The sequence below is a fragment of the Artemia sp. Qi Xiang Cuo genome, chromosome 12 (genome assembly GCF_049724085.1).
Source record: "Artemia sp. Qi Xiang Cuo chromosome 12, ASM4972408v1, whole genome shotgun sequence".
Classification (NCBI taxonomy): Eukaryota; Metazoa; Arthropoda; class Branchiopoda; order Anostraca; family Artemiidae; genus Artemia; species Artemia sp. Qi Xiang Cuo.
This window is the reverse complement of record NC_142805.1, coordinates 35,136,005-35,156,440: the sequence shown is the minus strand read 5'-3', so window position 1 is coordinate 35,156,440 and position 20,436 is coordinate 35,136,005. Positions and strand designations below refer to the sequence as shown.

At 33.6% G+C, this 20,436-nt stretch overlaps 2 protein-coding genes across 5 annotated transcripts in view; one reads left to right on the top strand and one right to left on the bottom strand.

Annotated features, from left to right (window-relative positions):
• LOC148946058 (spliceosome associated factor 3, U4/U6 recycling protein-like) overlaps nt 1–4,189 on the bottom strand; it is a 52,726-nt gene extending 48,537 nt beyond the window's left edge. Inside the window, exon 1 of one of the 2 annotated variants that reach the window (XM_089098011.1) lies at nt 4,077–4,189. The gene's annotated coding sequence lies outside the window, so the exon portion shown is untranslated. The remainder of the gene's footprint in view (nt 1–4,076) is intronic. The other variant, XM_089098012.1, reaches the window with a different exon arrangement.
• Nucleotides 4,190–15,904: 11,715 nt separating this feature from the next.
• RpL13 (ribosomal protein L13) overlaps nt 15,905–20,436 on the top strand; it is a 35,310-nt gene continuing 30,778 nt past the window's right edge. Inside the window, exon 1 of one of the 3 annotated variants that reach the window (XM_089098007.1) lies at nt 15,905–15,977. The gene's annotated coding sequence lies outside the window, so the exon portion shown is untranslated. Of the gene's footprint in view, nt 16,036–20,436 lie in introns of all 3 variants that reach the window. The other 2 variants (XM_089098006.1, XM_089098008.1) reach the window with 2 other exon arrangements.

Sequence of the window (20,436 nt, the reverse complement as noted above, 5' to 3'; positions counted from 1 at the left end):
CACACAAAAGAAAATCAACAGTTTGAATATAGGGCCATATCTATCCCTTTTAGGAGGACTGAGTGCAATAAGATACCAAGCAGTTGGACAGCTAACCACCACTTCAACAGTTAAATTATGTAAAATTTCTACTGTACCACCTAGAAATTGGGCTATTTCACTACTGAATTTGTCAGATTTTTTTTTATAAGAAGATGATTTGCTTGAATATGCAAGCCTTAAACAATTCTAAACATTATAAACACACTGATAGTCAACAGTGGAGCCTAATCTTGGAGATGCATGTACAGCTTGAACCTAATCTTGAAAAATGCTGTTTATTCTTGAACAGAGGATCTTGAAGTTGAAACAAAGTATTTAAGTCACAGACAGACTCAATTTTAGACAGATTTAATCCAAGACACAAGTTGCAAAGTAGAATAGTTATATTTGGCTAACCTTTGGCTAGACTTAAAATTTGGAGAAACAAAGTTTTCCAAGATTGTAGTCAACCAATCTCAACTAGGCTATTTCAAACCTATAGGTGTATGTCATGTCTATGATTAGGAGCCTTTTGTCTGTGTTTAGGAAACATACATTTTAACAAAGATATTTGTTGAAGATTAGGTTCTGTCTAAGTACTGAGGGCCTTACTTTTTCTTAAGGACTATGAACTTGAAGTTACCTCAAAAATTTTAGTGTTTCCCTTAAATTGTCCCTAAGCTAGTCTAGACCTATATCATAGAGCAACTTTGAATTAGTGCTTTTTTTCAAAATCTAAAGTGGGGTACATGAACCCACTGTTGCTCCTGCAGTAAAATTCTACTTTAGCTACTTTTGGCTATCTTGGAAAGGGGTTAGGTTAGGAAAATGAAATTTTCAGCAATGGGTCTACAGGCTAAAGTATGTCCCAGGAAGGTATTTTGAAGTACCTACCCTAACTCCTTCTCTCTCTAGAGGGTCCTGACCTTTAAAAATCTATGTGTTATAAAAGTGAAACCTTGCAAAATAGATCTTCTGCTTAAATGAAGTACAGGAAAACTGTTTTCAGCTTCACAACTTTGCTCAATCCCAATTTATGAAGTTTAAAGATATACAAATCTACATTTCTTTAAATTTTGAAAAAAAAAACAAGAAAATTGATATGGCTTAAAATTCTACTCAAATAACAGGAATTGCATTTTCAGAACTAAGGCCAGAGAAAAAGAAAATGATAACTGAAAATTAAAGTAAAATGCTGTTTTGTCAACATTTTCACAGGTGTCAACAATTTCACCTGTGATGTAGGCAAATTTCAGGACCCTCTAGAGAGAGAAGGAGTGGATGTAGGTGCTTCAAAATACCTTCCTGGGACATACTTTAGCCTGTAGACCCATCCCCAAAAGTTTCATTTTCCAAACCTAACCCCTTTCCAAGATTGCCAAAAGTAGATAAAGTAGAATTTTACCACTCCTAGAGCTAATAACAAATCATACTAAAAAAATTTGAAAGTGGTACCCCATGCCTTTTTGCTACTACTACTACTACTACTAACAACTCATCGCAGCACCAAGCTGCCTGAGGCCAACACAGCTACGCACGCTCCTCCTCCACTCCAATCTATTCAAAGCCTCCCTTTTTATACCCTCCCACAAAGTTCCCATTTCCTTTAAATATTTCTTTATGATGTCCTCCCATCCCAGACGGGGACAACCTGCTTTCTGTTTAGCCCTAGATGGTTGGCCAAAAAGAACAATCTTTGGCAATCTGTCATCCTTCATCCGCACAACATGCCCTAACCACCTCAACCTTTCTTTCATTATAGACCTAGAAAGACCTTTATAGACATTATAGACCTTTTTGCTAGCAACTTAATAAGTTAGAGAGATCATACATTAAATAAGATTTACAGGTAAATTTATAGGTGGTACTATAATTTAACTAGGATGAAAGTGAAAACATCATTTTATGCCTTTTTTATGCTCTTTCATAATTCAATAATAGCTTCTGTTGCAAATTGCATCTTGAGCCCTTAAATGAGCCCAAAAGGAATTTCATTTTGTAACCACAAAAAGAAGTTATCAACACAAGTTAAGTTATTGAAAAGTGGTTAAAAACATATCACTAGTTTATAAATAAGTTGTTCAAGAGTAATATATTCCAAAAATACTTATTTATAAAAATCTGATTTATTAGGCAACTAAAATATAAACCATTTTCCTACTGTTTCAAGTTTATCAAATGCCATTGACAAAACAGTACTGAATTTTGTGATTTGAAACTTTGCCATCAACAATTCAAAGTAGATTCCGATTCAGGGTATATATTTCAATATTAGGGGAGTTGGGGGCGGGGGCAAAGTTTGTGGTAAATTTGCAGTGGGTCATATAATTTAGCTAGGATGAACATCAAAACATCATTTGGTGCCTTTTTTTATGCTCTTTCATAATTCAATAATTGCTTCTGTTGCAAATTGCATCTTGAGCCCTTAAAGGAGCCCCAAAGGTATTTCTTTTTTGTAAATACACAAAGAAGTTATCAACACTAGCCTAGTTAAGTTATTGAAAAGTGGTTAAAAACATATCACTAGTTTGTAAATAAGTTGTTCAAGAGTAATATATTCCAAAAATACTTATTTATTACAATTCAAATCTGATTTATTAGGCAACTAAAATATAAACCATTTTCCTACTGTTTCAAGTTTTTCAAATGCAATGAAATAAAATAGCCCTGAATTTTGTGATTTCAAACTTTGCCATCAACAATTTAGGGTATATATTTCCACATTAGGGGGGGTGAGAACAAAGTTCATGGTAAATTTGAAGTGAGCCATATAATTTAGCTAGGATGAAATTGAAAACATCATTTGATGCTATTTTATGCTCTTTTATAATTCATATAAAATACCTTTGGGGCTCCTTACAGGCTCAAGATGCAATTTCAGACTGAAGCAATTGTTGAATTATGAAAGAGCATAAAAAAGGCTTCAAATGATGTCTTCACTTTCATCCTAGCTAAATTATAGTGCCACTAAAGTAAATATAACTAAACAACTAAAGTAAATATACTATTCAATGCCTTTTTTATGCTGATTACAAATATAATAATCATTTTTGTTGGAAATGAATTTCAGCCCCCCCTATATAGGCTATACCTAACCTAACCCTGAATTGGCATATATAGAGGGGGGGCTGAAATTCATTTCTGATAGAAATGTTTAGCCTAATATAGGCCTATTCGCAATCAGCATAAAAAAAAGGCAATGAATGGTGTATTCACTTTTGTCCTAAGTCAATAATATGATTTCATAGAACTTTACCAAGATATGCACTTCAAAATACCTTCCCAGGACATACTTCAGCCGGTCAATATATACAAAATCATATTATTGAGTTAGGACTAAAGTGAATACACCATTCAATGCCTTTTTTTATGCTGATTAAGAATAGGCCTATAGGCTAATAATTATTACTATCAGAGATGGATTTTAGCCCCCACCCCTATATCTCTAAAGTCCGGTTTTGGTATAGCATATTTAGGGGGGGGGGGGCTTGAAAAAATTAACAAAATAATAGCTTATTATATTTTTAATCAGCATAAAAAAAGGCATTGAATGGTGTATTCACTTTAGTCCTAACTCAATAATATGATTTCCTATATATTGACCCTTCAGCCTGTAGACCCATCCCTGAAAGTTTCATTTTCCAAACTTAACCCCTTTCCAAGATAGACAAAAGTAGCTAAAGTAGAATTTTACCAAAATTATTGAATTATGAGAGCACAACAAAAGGCATCAAATCATCTTTTCACTTTCATCCTAGCTAAATTAGCCTATAGCCTAGGCCTAGTGCCACCTAGAAATTTACAGATTTACATTGGCTTATTACTTGTCACACCCCAAAATAGATCAAACAGCTGTTACTGTTCACCCCTCTTCAAGATAGAAATGTTTGATATTGTACATTTATCTTGTAGCCTAACACAACAATACACTGGCCTACTCTTAATATTCAAGGCTATGTCTATGAAATAGGCTGAGTGTTTGTGCATACTACCTAAAGTCTGAAATACACAAATACAACTTTAAATGATGTGCTTCTAGGGAAGCTGTGGCCTACCTTTCCAGTTCTTTCGATTGTTCCCTGGTGTTGGCTCCTGGTCTGGTATCTACAGTGTGTTTTTTTTTATCTTTCTTCCCGAATAGTGCTGCTTAAAATTCAGCACTGTCAAGTTCATTGACAATCTCGATGTATTAATATTCTTTTCCTGTTATTTGAAATAACATTTTTCATATATCAATAATCGAGATATTAGTTACCACTACTGGAGCAGCCATAAATGAAAATTCTTTGTCATTGGCCTTTTTTTATATATATAAACGTGTTTTTTTAATCTTTGGTTACTTTGGGCAGCGATTCGTTAATTAGTATGTTTTCGCTACCACTGCAACTATGATAGAAAAAATTGAGACGTAGTGGGACTCTTTTACTTGCATTCATTTAAGTAAAAATATAAACTGATTATGAAACTAATAATTTGCTTTTTGTTAGCTGGCCACTGGGGGCCAGTCTAATTAGGCAAGTTACTTGCTTCAAATCAGGGGCGGATCTAGAGCAAAATTTTGGGGGGAACGCAGTATGAAAAGCGCGCCAATGAACAAAACCTAGGGGGGGGGGCAATTTAACAAAGTTGACAGTAATCGACCAAATTAACAAATTTATTCTAAGAAAAAGAGTGTAATAAAAACAGGGAAAGAGGGCGTCAGAAAAAATCTAGGGGGGCCCGGGCCATCCTGGATACGCCAGTGCTTCAAATCAAACGAGACGCAGAGATATCAACTGAAAAATCTGTTCGCTTTCTCATCATTACAAATGATAATTTGACGAATCAGAATGTTACCCTTACTTACTATAGTAGTGAGCAAAACGGGTGTTTTTCTTCCTAATAATTGAATGATAGTGTGCTAATATTACCCCGTCACTGTGTATAAAAATGTCCATACTCACGACAGCGTAGCTAGTCCGGAAACAGTTGAATTTTTCATGAAAAAAATAGATTACTCAGAAAATGAGCAATCTATTGATTATTCAAAAATGTAAAATAAATGTAACGTTTTTAGGACCATAACATGTGAAAACGTATGACAATAGGAATGTCACCTTCGTGGTCACTCTGCCAAGATATTGATGCTGATGTTACTGATATTTTCTTGTGTCCACTCCCACAAGCTCTTACGTGCCCCTGGGGGAATCTGTACTGCAAATTGGGAACCACTGCTCTAGATGATATGTAAGATATAAAGTTTACTTAAACTTCTTCCTTTACCATGCATAAAAGTCTTCAAGCCGTTTAACACCGGCAGGTCCAAGGGAACCTAAATCCCCAAGATTTGTTCTGTGCCCTCTTATCCTGTTTGATTTTCTTTTTTTACTCTAATTTTTGAGTAAATTTGTCAATTTGGTCAATTATTAGCACTTTTGTCACTTTGGCTTCCCCAAAATGTTTCTCAGTGGCGCCCTTGTCATAACGGGCCTCCCCCAAGGTTTTGTTCTAGATCCACCCCTGCCGTTTATTCCCTGTTTAAGTGCATACTTAAGCGAAATATGCCTATAAGTATAATTCATTTGAAATACTTAGTGCTAATAATTACATATACTTTTATTTATTTGTCATATGTTTATTTATATGTCATTTTATATTTTTGTCAGTACTTTTCCGTATATTGGACACTCAATTACTGTTGAAATAAATGTCCCCTTTTTCATTTCGATTTTTTTTTTTTTGTAGACACTTCGTAACATATGTTTTGTAGATTCCAATTACTTTTGGTATTTGATTACGTGATAGATTAACAACATAACTAAGTCACCCTTGCTAAAGTCAGGAAAGTTCAATACCTCTAATTTCATGAGGATGAATTACCTTTTCTCTATATTAATTTAAAAAAAAAACCCACAAAACAAGTTTTCAAAACAAAAGTAAAGAACTTTATTAAACCAAAAATAAACAAAAATAGAATACAATAATCTGCCAAGCATACAACTACCACAAATCAGCATCAATAAATAAACGAAACCCAAAACGAGCAGAAATTAAAATGAATAACCGAGTCAAACTCAAAACGAGCAAAAATTAGCATGAGTAGGGTTCAAAACCACTATGCTTTCTAAAAGCGAGCATAAAATTTGCACTTTATTGAAAAAATTCTTTTTAATGTTTTCACTTTTATAACTTTAAGAAATCAAAAATTATTTGACAATTTAAGGAATAATATCAGCATACGTATATTAAACTGACAATGCAGGTTCATTTGAATTTTTTTCAGTAAAGTGCAAATTCTATTCTGGCATTTAGAAAGCATAGGGGTTTTGAACCCTACTCATGTTAATTTCTGTTCTTTTGGGTTTCATTTATTTATTGATGGTGATTTGTGGTAGTTGTAGACTTAGCAGAAGTAGTGGGGAACGTTGGCATTTCACGTGAACACCCATATATGGAAGACAATTGGACACCATCCAGACACCAAGCCAATAAAGCTGAGGGGTTGAGGAAACATGTTACATAGAGCTGGTTAAGTTAGGTTAGGTATTTAATATAATGCGTTCTGGACGTCCTGCTTTTCATAATTATTTCTTGTACTTTCCATAACTTTGTCGCTAAATTATTATATTCTAACAATAATTGTTTTACAGATTTACTCCTTTTCAAAAGGGTTAATTATTTCTCATTATAAAAATTTATAGCAAAAATGATTGACATGGGACTAGTCTTTCAACTCCTGGCATCAAGACTAGTGCACGCATTTTATTTGCATTCCAATTAACCTATAAGCAATTTTCTCTTCGAAGGCAGATAGAAATGTGTTATGGGAACTATTCTTAACCGAATAATTCTTAATTTTCCCATAAATTGTGATAGATTAAGTTAAACGAAATATATTAAAGATAGTCAAAATCAGCATTAAAAGACAATTCGTTTGAAATGTATATTGAAAAAATTACAGCACCCCAATCAAACATAATAAATAATGATATGTGCGTGTGCAATTGTGATGTGCAATTGTGCATGAAAATATATGTAATTAAGAATTAGCTTTATTTCAACCTTCTTTGTAAGCTTTATCCTTTAGTATCTTAATAACATACTGATCACGTCTCAACTTAGACAACAGGCATGAAATTTGCAGAACAAATGATTTTTGGCAGTAGATTAACCTATAGCTAATTTTGTCTCCAAAACCAGATAGAAATGTCTCGCGGAAACAAATGATACAACGACGTCAGAATTTATACTTCAATAATTCTTAATTTTCTAATCACTTTTGATGGATTAATTAAAAAAAATAAATTAAAGATATTCGAAATCAGCATTAAGAGAAAATTTGTTTGATATGTATATTGAATAAATTACAGCACATCAATCAAACATAAGAAATAGGTCTATGGAAATAAATATAGGCCGTTCATTTAGACGAAATTGATATCCTGTGCCGGGGGAAAAAAACTAAATTTCTTTGAATAACGTTTGAATATGATTAAAATCATATATTAGTTTGGAATGTTTTTTTTGAAAATGTTGGTAAGGTGTTAGTAAAGTTGATTTCAATAAATCTTATTTTGCATAGACTGTTCAGAAGCATATTAAACCAAGTCCAATGAAACAATCAACCGAAAAGATTAAAAAGAAATTAGAGAATTTTATTTTTTAAAATTAAGATTAGAGTTTTAGATAAAAAAAATTGGAGAAATTGGATGATTTATGGCAACTGATTAACCTATAACTAATTTTGTCTCCAAAGCCAGATAGAAATGTCTCGCGGAAACAAATAAATACAACGACTTCAGAGTTTGTACTTCAATAATTCTTAATTTTCTAATAACTTTTGATGGATTAATTTAAACGAAATAAATTAAAGATATTCAAATTCGGCACTAAGAGAAAATTTGTTTGATATGTATATTGAATAAATTAAAGAACCTCGATCGAACATAAGAAATAGTGCTATGGAAATAAATATAGACCGTTCATTTAGACGAAATTAATATCCTATCCTAGGGAAAAACGCGAGACATTTTTGAATAACGATGGAATATGATTAAAATCACAAATTAGTATGGAATTTTGTTTTTTTTAAGAAAATGTGGGTAAGGTTTTACTTATGTTGAGTCAAATAAATCTGATTTTGCTTAGACTGTTCAGTGGCATGTTAGACCAAGTCCAATGAAACAATCAACCGAAAAGATTAAAATCATATACAAGTATGGAACTTCTTGTTTTTTAGAAAATATTGGTAAGGCCATAGCAAAGTTGACTTCAATAAATCTGATTTTACAAACACTATTCAGAAGTACACCTAACCAAGTGCAATGAAACAATCAACCGAAAAGATTAAAAAGAAATTTGGAGAATTTTGTGGGTTTTTAGGAAATGTTGGTAGGGTCTTAGTAAAGTTGACTTCAATAACTCACAAAAGAAAAACACCGGCAATCGCACCGAAAAACACCGAGAAAAAACACCGAGTCAGACACGGAAACATGTAAACACCCGCTCAGACACACAGGCATAGTGAGAGGGAGATAAAAACACCTACAGTCACACAGAGTCAGTAACGGAAACAAACAAACACCCGCCCAAATATTAGCGAGTGAGAGAGACAAAACGCATAAAAACACATAAATTCGGAAATTGAAACCGACTAAGACAGGCACTGGGACATTGCAAACATCTGCCCAGACACACAGGCAAAGAGAGTGAGAGAGACACCCAGACACACAGGTATGGAGACTGAGAGAGAAAAAAACACATACAAATACATAGATTTAGATATACAAACCGACAAAGACAGGCACTGGGACATGCAAACATCCGTCCAGAAATACAGGCCTAGAGAGTGAGAGAGACAAAAAGACATAAGAATACATAGATTCAGACAATCAAACCGACAAAGACAGGCAAAGAGACATACAAACACCCACCCAGACACACAGGCTGAGAGGCAGAGAGACAAAACAGACACAAATACATAGATTCAGCCAAGCAAACTGAAAAAAATATGCACCAGGACTTGCATACATTCGCCCAGATACACGGTCAAAGACAGTGAGAGAGACACAAACGCATACAAATGCATAATTTAGACATACAAAACGAAAAAGACAAGCATTGGAAGAAGCAAACACTCACCCAGACACAGAGACTTAGAGAGTGAGAGAAACACGAACACATAGATTCAGACATATAAACTGACAAAGACAGGCACGGGGACATGCAAACACCCACCCAGACACACAGGCTTAGAGAGTGAGAGAGACAAAAACACGTACAAATACATAGATTCAGACAAACATAACGACAAAGAAATGCAATAGGACATGCTAACATCTGCCCAGACACACAGACAAAGAGAGTGAGAGCTACAAAAACGCATACAAACACATAAATTCAGACATGCAAACCAACATAGACAGGCACTGGAAAAAGTAAACACAAGCCAAGAAACACAGGCTTAGAGAGTGAGAGAAACAAAAACGTACATAAATTCATAGATTCAGACAAAATGGGGACATCGAAACACCCACCCATAAACACAGGCAAAGAGAGTGAGAGAAAAAAAAATTCAAATACATAAATTCAAACAAACTAACCGACAAAGACTGGCACTAAGACAAGCAAACACCTGACCAGGCACAAAGTCTTAGAGAGTGATAGAGACAAAAACGCATACAAACACATAAATTCGGACATGGAACCTGACAAACACGGTCATGGGGACATGCAAACACCTGCCAAGACACACATGCCTAGAGAGGGAGAGAGATAAAAACACATACAAATACCTATATTCAGCAATGCAAACTGACACAGACTGGCACTGGGACATGCAAACACCTGCCCAGACAGACAGGCGAAGAGAGTGAGAGAGACAAAAGCACATACAAATACATAGATTCAGACATGCAAACTGACAAAGACAGGCACTGGGATATGCAAACACCCACCAAGACACACAGGCAAAGAGAGTGAGGGGAAAAAAGGCATACAAATACATAGATCCAGAACTGAAGTGGAACTTTTTTCTCTTCTTTGAAAAATTTAGGACTGAACTGTAACTTTTTTCTCTTCTTTGATAAAATTCAGAGGAGAACGAACTTTTGTTCACTCCTTTGAGAACACACAGATTTAAAGTGGAACTTTTTTCTCTTTTTTGGGAAGAATTCAGAAGAGAACTTGAATTTTTCTTCACTACTTTAAGAAAATTCAGAATTGAAGTGGAACTATTTTCTCTTTGGAAAAATTTAGAATTGAATTGTAACTTTTTTCTCTTCTTTGAGAAAATTCAGAAGAGAACTTGAACTTTTCTTCACTTCTTTGAGAAAACTCAGAATTAAAAGTAGAACTGTTTTTCTTCTTGGGGAAAAATTCAGAAGAAAACTTTAATTTCTCTCCACTTCATTGGTAAATCTCAGAATTAAAATGGAACTTTTTTCTTTTCTCGGGGAAAAATTTAGAGCTGAAGTGGAGCTTTTTCTTTCTTCTACGGAAAATTTCAGAACAGAACTTGATTTTTTTTATCTCTTCTTTGAGAATATTTAGAACTAAAATGGAACTGTTTTGCTCTTCTTGGCAAAAATTAGAATTGAGCTGTAACTTTTTTTTCGGTTCCTTGAGAAAATTCAGAAGTGAACTTGAACTTTTCTTCGCTTCTTTGAGAAAACTCAGAATTTAAAGTGGAACTGTTTCTCTTCTTGGGGAAAAATACAGAAGAGAACTTTAACTTTTCTTCACTTCACTGAGAAAAACCAGAATTAAAATGGAACCTTTTCTCTTCTCTGTGGAAAAAATTCAGAAGAGAACTTGAACTTTTCTTTATTTATTTGAGAAAATTCATAGTTAAAGTAGAACTTCTTCTCTTCTTGAGGAAAAATTCAGAATCGAAGCATAACTTTTTCTATCTTTTACAGAAAAATTTAGAACAGAACTAGAAATTTTTATCTCTTTATTGAGAAAATTCAGAACTGAAGTGGAACTTTTTTCTCTTCTTAGGAAAAATTCAGAATTGAACTGTAACTTTTTTCTCTTCTTTTAGAAAATTCAGAAGAGAACTTGAACTTTTCTTCACTCCTCTGAGAAAACTCCGATTTAAATTGGACTTTTTTTCTCTTCTTGCGGAAAAATGATACGATAGCCTTATGTGGGAAATGATAGAATAATACCTTTTGAAAAGGATTGCTTAGTATTAGGGTATGCATAAAGATGAAATTAATAAAGTTATATATATTTTAAGCGATGATATGACAGCCCTGTCTGAGAAATGATAGAATAAGGAAAAATTCAGAACAGAACTTGTAAATTTTTTCTCCTCTTTGAGAAAATTTAGAACTAAAGTTGGACTTTTTTATCTTTTTTGGAAAAATACAGAACTTAGGTGTAAATTTTTTCTCATCTTTTGTAAAAATCAAAAAGAACTAACTTTTGTTCATTTTTTTGAGAATATTCGGAATTAAAATCGAATTTTTTCTCTCATTGGGAAAAAAAATTCAGAAGAGTACTTGAACATTTCTACACTTCTTTCTCATACTTGAAGTGGAACTTTTTCTCTTCTTTGGGGAAAAATTCAGAATCAAAGTATAACCTTTTCTACCTTCAACGGAAAAAAAATTCAGAACAGAAATTGAAATTTGTTCTCTTCTTTTAGAAAATTTAAAACTTAAGTGGAACTTTTTTCTCTTCTTCGGAAAAATTCAGAATTGAATTATAACTTTTTCTCTCTTCCTGAAAAAAATTCAGACGAGAACTTGAAGTTCTCTTCACTTCTTTGAAAAAAATCAGAATTGAAGTGGAACTTTTTCTCTTCTTGGAGGAAAAATTCAAAATCCAAGTATAACTTTTTGTACCTTCAACGCAAAAATTCAGACCAGAACTTGAAATTTTGTTCTCTTCATTTAGAAAAGTCAGAACTGAAGTGGAAATTTTTTCTCTTATTTGGAAAAATTCAGAATTGAACTTGAATTTCCTGAGGGAAAAATTCAGAATCGAAGTATAACTTTTTTGTATCTTCTACAAGAAATTCATAAAAGAACTTAAAATTTATTTCTCTTCTTTGAGAAAATTCAGAACTGAAGTGGAACGTTTTTCTCATCTTTGAAAAATTTAGAATTGAACTGTAATTTTTTTTCTCTTCTTGGGGAAAATTAAGAAGAGAACTTGAACTTATTTTCACTTCTTTGAGAAAATCCCGAATTAAAGTGGAACTTTTTCTCTTCTTGAGGAAAAATTCAAAAGAGAACTTGAACTTTTCTTCACTTCTTTCGATAATTCTATCATTTCCCTCATAGGGCTGTCGTATAATTGCTTGAAATATATACGACTTCATTACTGTCGTCTTTTTGTATACCCCAAAGTTAAACAATACTTTTCAAAAGAATTTATTCTATCATTTCCATCATAGGGCTATTGCATAATTTTTCCCCAAGAAGACAAAAAAAGTTCTACTTAAATCTGAGTTTTCTTAAACAAGTTCTCTTCTGAATTTTCTAAAAAAAAAATATAAAAAGTTCCACTTCAGTTCTGAATTTTCTCAAAAAAGAAAAAAAAATTTCTAGTTCTGTTCTAAATTTTTATGTAAAAGATAGAAAAAGTTATGCTTCGATTCTGAATTTTTCCTCAAGAAGAGAAGAAATTCAGCTTTAATTCTGAGTTTTCTCAAATTAATGAAGAAAAGCTCAAGTTGTCTTCTGAACTTTTTTCCCAAGAAGAGAAATGGTTCCACTTTAATTCTGAATTTTCTCGAAGAAGAGAAAAAAGTTCCATTTTAATTCCATGTTTTCTAAATAAATTGAAGAAAAGTTTAAGTTCTCTTCACATTTTTCCCCAAAGAAGAGCAACATTTCCACTTTTAATTCTGAATTTTCTCAAAGAAGTGAAGAAAATTTAAGTTTACTTCTGATTTTTCTCACAGAAGAGAAAAAAAAAGCTAGAGTTCAATTCTAAATATTTCCAAGAAGAGAAAAACGGTTCCAGTTCAGTTCGCAATTTTCTATAAGAAGAGAAAAAATTCAAGTTCTGTTCTAAAGTTTTCCGTAAGAGATAGAAAAAGTTCCAGTTCAGTTCTGGATTTTTCCCCAAGAAGAGAAAAACTTTCTGAGTTTTCTCAATGAAATGAAGGAAACTTAAAGTTCTCTTCAGAATTATTCCCCAAGAAGAGTAACAGCTCCACTTTTAATTCTGAGTTTTCTCAAAGAAGTCAAGAAAAATTCAAGTTCTCTTCTGATTTTTCTCAAAGAAGAAAAAAAAGTTACGGTTGAATTCTAAATTTTTCCAAAGAGAATAAAGTTCCACTTCAGTTCTGAATTTTCTTAAAGAAGTGAAGAAAAGTTCAAGTTCGCTTCTGATTTTTACCCAAGAAGAGAAAAAGTTCCACTTTAATTCTGAGTTTTCTCAACGAAGTGCAGAAAAGTTCGCTCTCTTCTGAATTTTCTCATAGAAGAGAAAAAAGTTACAGTTCAATTCTAAATTTTTCCAAAGAAGAGAAAAAGGTTCCACTTCAGTTCTGAGTCTATGCATTTGTTCCGTTTTTGTCTCTCTCACTCTCTATGTTTATGCGTCTGGGCGAGTCTTGGCTTGTCCCATGGCCTGCCTTTGTCAGTTTGCAGGTCTGAATCTTTGTCTTTGAATGTGGATTTTTGTCTATCTAACTCTCTCTGCCTGTTTGTCTGGGCGGGTGTCTACATGTCCCTGTGCATGTCTTTGTCAGTTTGTATGTCGGAATCTATATATTTTTATGTGTTTCTGCCTCTCTCACTCTCTTTACCTGTGTGTCTGGGCGGGTGTTTACCTGTCCCAGTGCCTGTCTTTGTCGGTTTGTATGTCTGTCTCTATGCATTTGTCTGTGTTTTGTCTTTCTCAGTCCCTTTGCCTGTGTGTCTGGGCGGGTGTCTGCCTGTCCCAGTGCTTTTTTCTCCGGTTCGTATGTCTCAATTTATGTATTTGTATGCGTTTTTATATATCTCTCACTCTCTTTGCCGGTGTGTCTAGGCGGGTGTTTGCATGTCCCGATGTCTGTCTTGAGGGAAAAACAAGGTAATAGTTTGAATTTTTCCGATTTGTTTAAGAATTTATAGTTTGGCCTGCTATTTGTATGCTGGAAAAACTTTTTCAGCAATTTGAAACAACATAAACCCTTTTGAAAATCGTGACGCAAATAGTAGTGTTTAATTTAGTCATGTACATCCTCTAGTTGACATGATAAATAAAACTTAATATCATTCCCAAAAACAAAACCTATGCTCTTTCACAGCCTGGATACACTTACACTTTTTTTATTTAGTAAAATTTTAAGAGCAGAAGTAGTAATAGAAGTAGCCCCGAAAGTTTGAGCTTAACACCCTCAGCTCCTCACATTCACATATCAAGTGACACACGCTCTCATCTAAACTTCCACACATAGGACAAAAATAAGGACAAGCCTTTGACCTTTCCCTCCCGACAAACTTTCCTCTTTGGCTCAGTGTCAAACTAACAGCCCAAATTTCAATTAATAACTTTATTTTATTTTTATTCAAACCCCCCTGAAAAAATAAAACTTCACCCCAAATCTCCTTCGACCGACAATAAAGCCGCAGTGAATTCGAAATTGAACGCTGGGCCTGCCATGCCTGTATTTCTTGGTCCTGTAAAATCCTTTCAACTACTCTGCTTACTTGATCCCCCATATTCTCGAGCCCTAAACCATCCCCCCACATATGGCTTAGTCCACACTGATATAATACACTCTTAATTTGGCACGGCCACCCCCTACCTGAGCGGTCCTTCAACATTTCTAAGTAAGCTGCCTTCATCACCCGCACCCTAGGCATCAATAAAATTTTTTCCCAAAGCCAAACCATGTTAACTAGCCTACGACTTCTTAAAGAAAACAAACCTAAATCACCTCTAACTACTAAACTATTTGTGTGCTTACTTATCCCTAGCCACCTCTTATAATATCCTAATTGTGCTGTTTCTAGCCTATTACCCTTCACATACCCCCAAACATCAGAACCATAGTGCATTACGCTTAAAATTTTAGCCCTGAAAACCTGTTTAACTACTTGGATCTTTTTAATATCCCTCAGCTGACTTCTTAACACCATATTACAACATGCCTTACCTTTTTCGATCCTACTTTCTACATGGGTACTAAATAAATTTCTTTTCGCCTTAAACTTAACACCTAAATATGACCATTCCTCCCACTAATCTAAACCTTTTACCCTTAAAACTAAAACTAACATCCTCCTCAAGTCTACCACATTTACGGAATACTAACACTACGGTTTTATCCACATTAAGTTCTAACTTTTTCCTATCCAAATAATCACTTAAAATATCAAGTAATTTCTTAAGGTTCCTTCGTGAATCGGCAACCAAAACAATATCATCTTCGAAAAACATCATACAAACGGAAACGATGTCTAAACTCACCATTGGCGCCTCCTTCTTTTCCATAAACGCCACTACAGAATTTATAAACAGGGCGAATAATTTAGGAGACAATGTGCAACCCTGTTTAACACCTTTGTATCTTCTAACTACCCTTGAAACTTGCCTACAAACTTACCAACTCTCACAATCACTCTAGTAAACCTATACATTTGAACTAAAACTAACACAAATGGGACTGGGAGACCTATCTCTAACAAACTTTTCATCAATAGAAGCCTACAAACGTTATCAAAAGCTCCTTTAATATCTATAAATGCCGTGTATAACCTTCCTTCCTAATACTGCTAATGCTACACTCAACATGTTCAGTTTTTTTTTCAATTTGATATTTTGAGAAATGTCTTTGATGAGAAATAAACAAATGTAAGAACGGATGTAATTTGAAGCGGACACATTTTGAGTGGTGACCAACAAGAAACTTTTCGTCGAAAAAAGTGATACCGTGGACGGAAAATGTTTGGCACTTCTGTTTACATCATAACATTGGTCACTGAAGAAAAGATTTCTGGCATTTGGTTTAAAAAACAGAAATAAAAGTAGTTATCTTATTGAATCGCTTAAGCAGTTCAGCCTAAGTAAATTTAGTTCTACTTTGTAAGCTTGGATTTAAATGTGATTCAATCAAGTTAAATTTCCATTATTTCGCATCTTAGTCCTGTATAGGTTATAGTATGAATATAGCAGAAAAGCTGCATATCATTTTAGGCCCATCTTCAGTGAGACGTATTAGCCCCTAATTTTGGAATATGCTAGTTTTGGTAAAATTCTACTTTAGTTACTTTTGGCTATCTTGGAAAGGGGTTGGGTTAGGAAAATGAAACTTTCAGGGATGGATGTACATGCTAAGGTTTGTCCCGGGAAGGTACTTTGAAGTACCTACCTCCACTCATCCCCCCTCTATATAATGGTAAATTACTGCGCATTACTAGTTGTTTTTAACTCATATTTCACCCTATATTACTATCATAAATATAAATCACTGCTTACCTTACACAACTTCTGCTTTTAACCTTGTTCATTAAAATATATTCCAAAATCCTATTTAAATCCTAAGCCATTTAATTTTCAACCCATGCCGACTTTCTTTATGGTATATGAAACCAGGTTTGTTGTGATGTAACACTTGCCTTATCAGAAACCCTTACCCTTAAGGGTAGCAGGCACATGCCAAACAACTCTGTTGATAAGACCATTTAAACTGTATTAATTAGGGAAAGGATTTGACAAGAGAGACCAGTAAAAATAACCTAATCCTTTTTAGAGGATGGGAAGATGTTTTTGAAATTCCCCTTCCACCCAAACTTAAAATTTTCTAAAATTCTACTTTAGAAGCTTTTAAAATATTTCTAAAGTACTAAAAGATAGAGTGCTAAAAACATCAGAATCGACTTCAGAGGACACATTATGTTATGGGAATAAGTTTTTTAACTCCCATGTCCCAACTAACTCAAAGATTTTTAAAACTATACATTAGAAACTTTTTTTATATTTCTAGAGCTCGAATTCATAAAGTGCTAAAACGTAAGGCTCGACTTCAGAGGATATGTTATTTCATGGGACGATATTTTGAAAATCCTCCTTCCCCCCACACTCAAAATATTTCAAAAGTTCTAATTTAGAAGCTTTTTAAATATTTGTAAAGCGCTAAGACATAGAGTGCTACAAACATCAGAATCAACTTTAGAGGACAATTTATGTCATGGGAAGATCTTTTTGAAATCCCCCTTCCCCCCAAACTCAAAATTTTCCAAAATTGTTACTTTAGAAACTTGTTTAAATATTTCTAAAGCGCTAAGACATAGAGCAGAATCAACTTTAGATGACAATTTATGTCATGGGAAGATGTTTTTGAAATCCCCCTTCCCCCCAAACTCAAAATTTTCCAAAATTCTACTTCAGAAGCTTTTTAAATATTTCTAAAATGCTAAGACCTATAACGTTACACACATCAGAATCAACTTTAAAGGGCAATCCACGTCATGGGAAGATTTTTTTGAAATCCCCCTTCCCCCCAAACTCAAAATTTTCCAAAATTATACTTCAGAAGCTTTTTTAGATATTTCTATAATATTTCTAAAGCGCTTATAGATAGAGTGATAAAAACATTAGAATCAACATTAGAGGACACGTTATATCACTGGAAGAGGCTTTTAAAATCACCCTTCCCCCCAAACTCAAAAATTTCCAAAATTCTACTTTAGAAGCTTTTAAAATATTTCTAAAGCACTAATAGATAGAATGCTACAAACATCAGAATCAACATTAGAGGACACGTTATATCACGGGACGAGGATTTTACAATCCCCCTTCCCCCAAAACTCAAAAATTTCCAAAATTCTACTTTAGATGCTTTTTAAATATTTCTAAAGCACTAATAGATAGAGTGCTAAAAACATCAGAATTGACTTCAGAGGACACGTTACATCACGGGAAGAGGTTTTTAAAATCCCCCTTCCCCCCAAACTCAAAACTTTCCAAAATTCTACTTTAGAAGCTTTTTAAATATTTCTAAAGAACTAATAGATAGAGTGATACAAAGATCAGATTCGACTTCAGAGGAAAATTTTTGTTACGGGAAGATGTTTTTTAAATCCCCCTTCCCCCCAAACGCAAAATTTTCCAAAATTTTACTTTACATGCTTTTTTAAATATATCTAAATCACTAAGACATAGAATGTTACAAACATCAGAATCAACTATAGAGGAAAATGTATGCCATGGTAACAGGTTTTTGAAATCCCCCTTCCCCCCAAACTCAAAATTTTCTAAAATTCTACTGTAGAAGATTTTTAAATATTTATAAAGCACTAATAGATAGAGAGCTACAAATATCAGAATTGACTTCAGAGGACAAATTATGTTATGGGAAGATGTTTTTGAAATCCCTCTTCCCCCCAAACTCAAAATTTTCCAAAATTCTACTTCAGAAGCTTTCTTAAATATTTCTAAAGCGCTAAGACATAGAACGCTACAAACATCAGAATCGACTTTAGAAGACAATTTGTGTCATGGGAAGATGTTTTTGAAATCCCCCTTCCCCCCAAATTCAGAATTTTCCAAAGTTTTACTTTAGAAGCTTTTTAAATATTTCTAAAGCACTTATAGATAGAGTGCTAAAAACATTAGAATCAACATTAGAGGACACGTTATATCACAGGAAGAGGACTTTAAAATCCCCCTTCCCCCCAAACTCAAAAATTTCCAAAATTTTACTTTAGAAGCTTTTCAAATATTTCTAAAGCATTAATAGATAGAGTGCTAAAAAAATCAGAATCGACTTCAGAGGACACGTTATATCACGGGAAGAGGTTTTTAAAATCCCCCTTCCCCCCAAACTCAAAAATTTCTAAAATTCTACTTAAGAAGCTTTTTAAAAATTTATTAAGCACTTATAGATAGAGTGTTACAAAGCTCATAATCAACTTTAGAGGCAAATTTATGTCATGTGACGATGTTCTTTGAATCCCCCTTCCCCCCAAACTAAAAACTTTACAAAATTCTACTTCAGAAACTTTTTTAAATATTTCTAAAGTGATAAGACATAGAACGCTACAAATATCATAATCGACTTTATAGGACAAATTACGTTATGGTACGATTTTTTTGAAATCCCCCTTCCCCCCAAACTCAAAATTTTCCAAAATTTTACTTTAGAAGCTTTTAAAATATTTCTAAACCACTAATAGATAGAGAGCTACCAATATCAGAATCGACATCTGAGGACAACTTTTGTTATGGAAAGATGTTTTTGAAATCCCCCTTCCCCCCAAAACTCAAATTTTTCCAAAATTCTACTTCAGAAGCTTTTTTAAATATTCTAAAGCGCTAAGACATAGAACGCTACAAACATCAGAATCGACTTTAGAAGACAATTTGTGTCATGGGAAGATGTTTTTGAAATCCCCATTCCCCCAAACTCAAAATTTTCCAAAGTTTTACTTTAGAAGCTTTTTAAATATTTCTAAAGCACTTATAGATAGAGTGCTAAAAACATTAGAATCAACAATAGATGACACGTTATATCACGGAAAGATGATTTTTAAATCCCCCTTCCCCCCAAACTCAAAAATTTCAAAAATCTACTTTAGAAGCTTTTTAAATATTTCTAAAGCACTAACAGATATAGTGCTAAAAACATCAGAATCGACTTTAGAGGACACTTTATATCACGGGAAGAGGTTTTTAAAATCCTCCTTCCCCCCTAACTCAAAATTTTCCAAATTTGTACTTTAGAAGCTTTTTTAAATATTTCTAAAGCACTAATAGATAGAGCGCTAAAAACATCAGAATCGACTTCAGAGGACACGTTATATCACGGGAAGATGTTTTTGAAATCCCCCTTCCCCCCAAACTCAAAATTTTCCAAAATTCTACTTCCAATGCTTTTTTAATTATTTCTAAAGCGCTAAGACATAGAATGCTAAACACATCAGAATCAACTTGAGAGAACACTTTATCTTATCGGAAGAGGATCTTGGTATCCTCTTTTTACCAAAAACTAAAAATTGTTCAAAATTCTACTGTATAAGCCTTTAAAATAATGCTAAAGCACATCGACTTAGAGCGTGGCTACATTAAGACATAACGTTATAGAATACATTAAATTTTTAAGCGATGTTTTTGAAATCCCCTTTCCCCCAAAATCAAAATTTTTCAAAATTTTACTTTAGAAGCTTTTTTAAATATTTCTAAAGCGCTAAGACATAGAACGCTACAAACATCAGAATCAACTTTAGAGGGCAATTCATGTCATGGGAAGATGTTTTTGAAATCCCCCTTCCCCCCAAACTCAAAAATTTCCAAAATTATACTTTCGAAGATTTTTAAAAATTTCTAAAGCACTAATAGATAGAGTGCTAAAAACATCAGAATCGACTTCAGAGGACACGATATCTCACTGGAAGATGTTTTTTAAATCCCCCTTCCCCCCAAACTCAAAATTTTCCAAAATTCTACTTCAGATGCTTTTTTAAATATTTCTAAAGCGCTAAGACA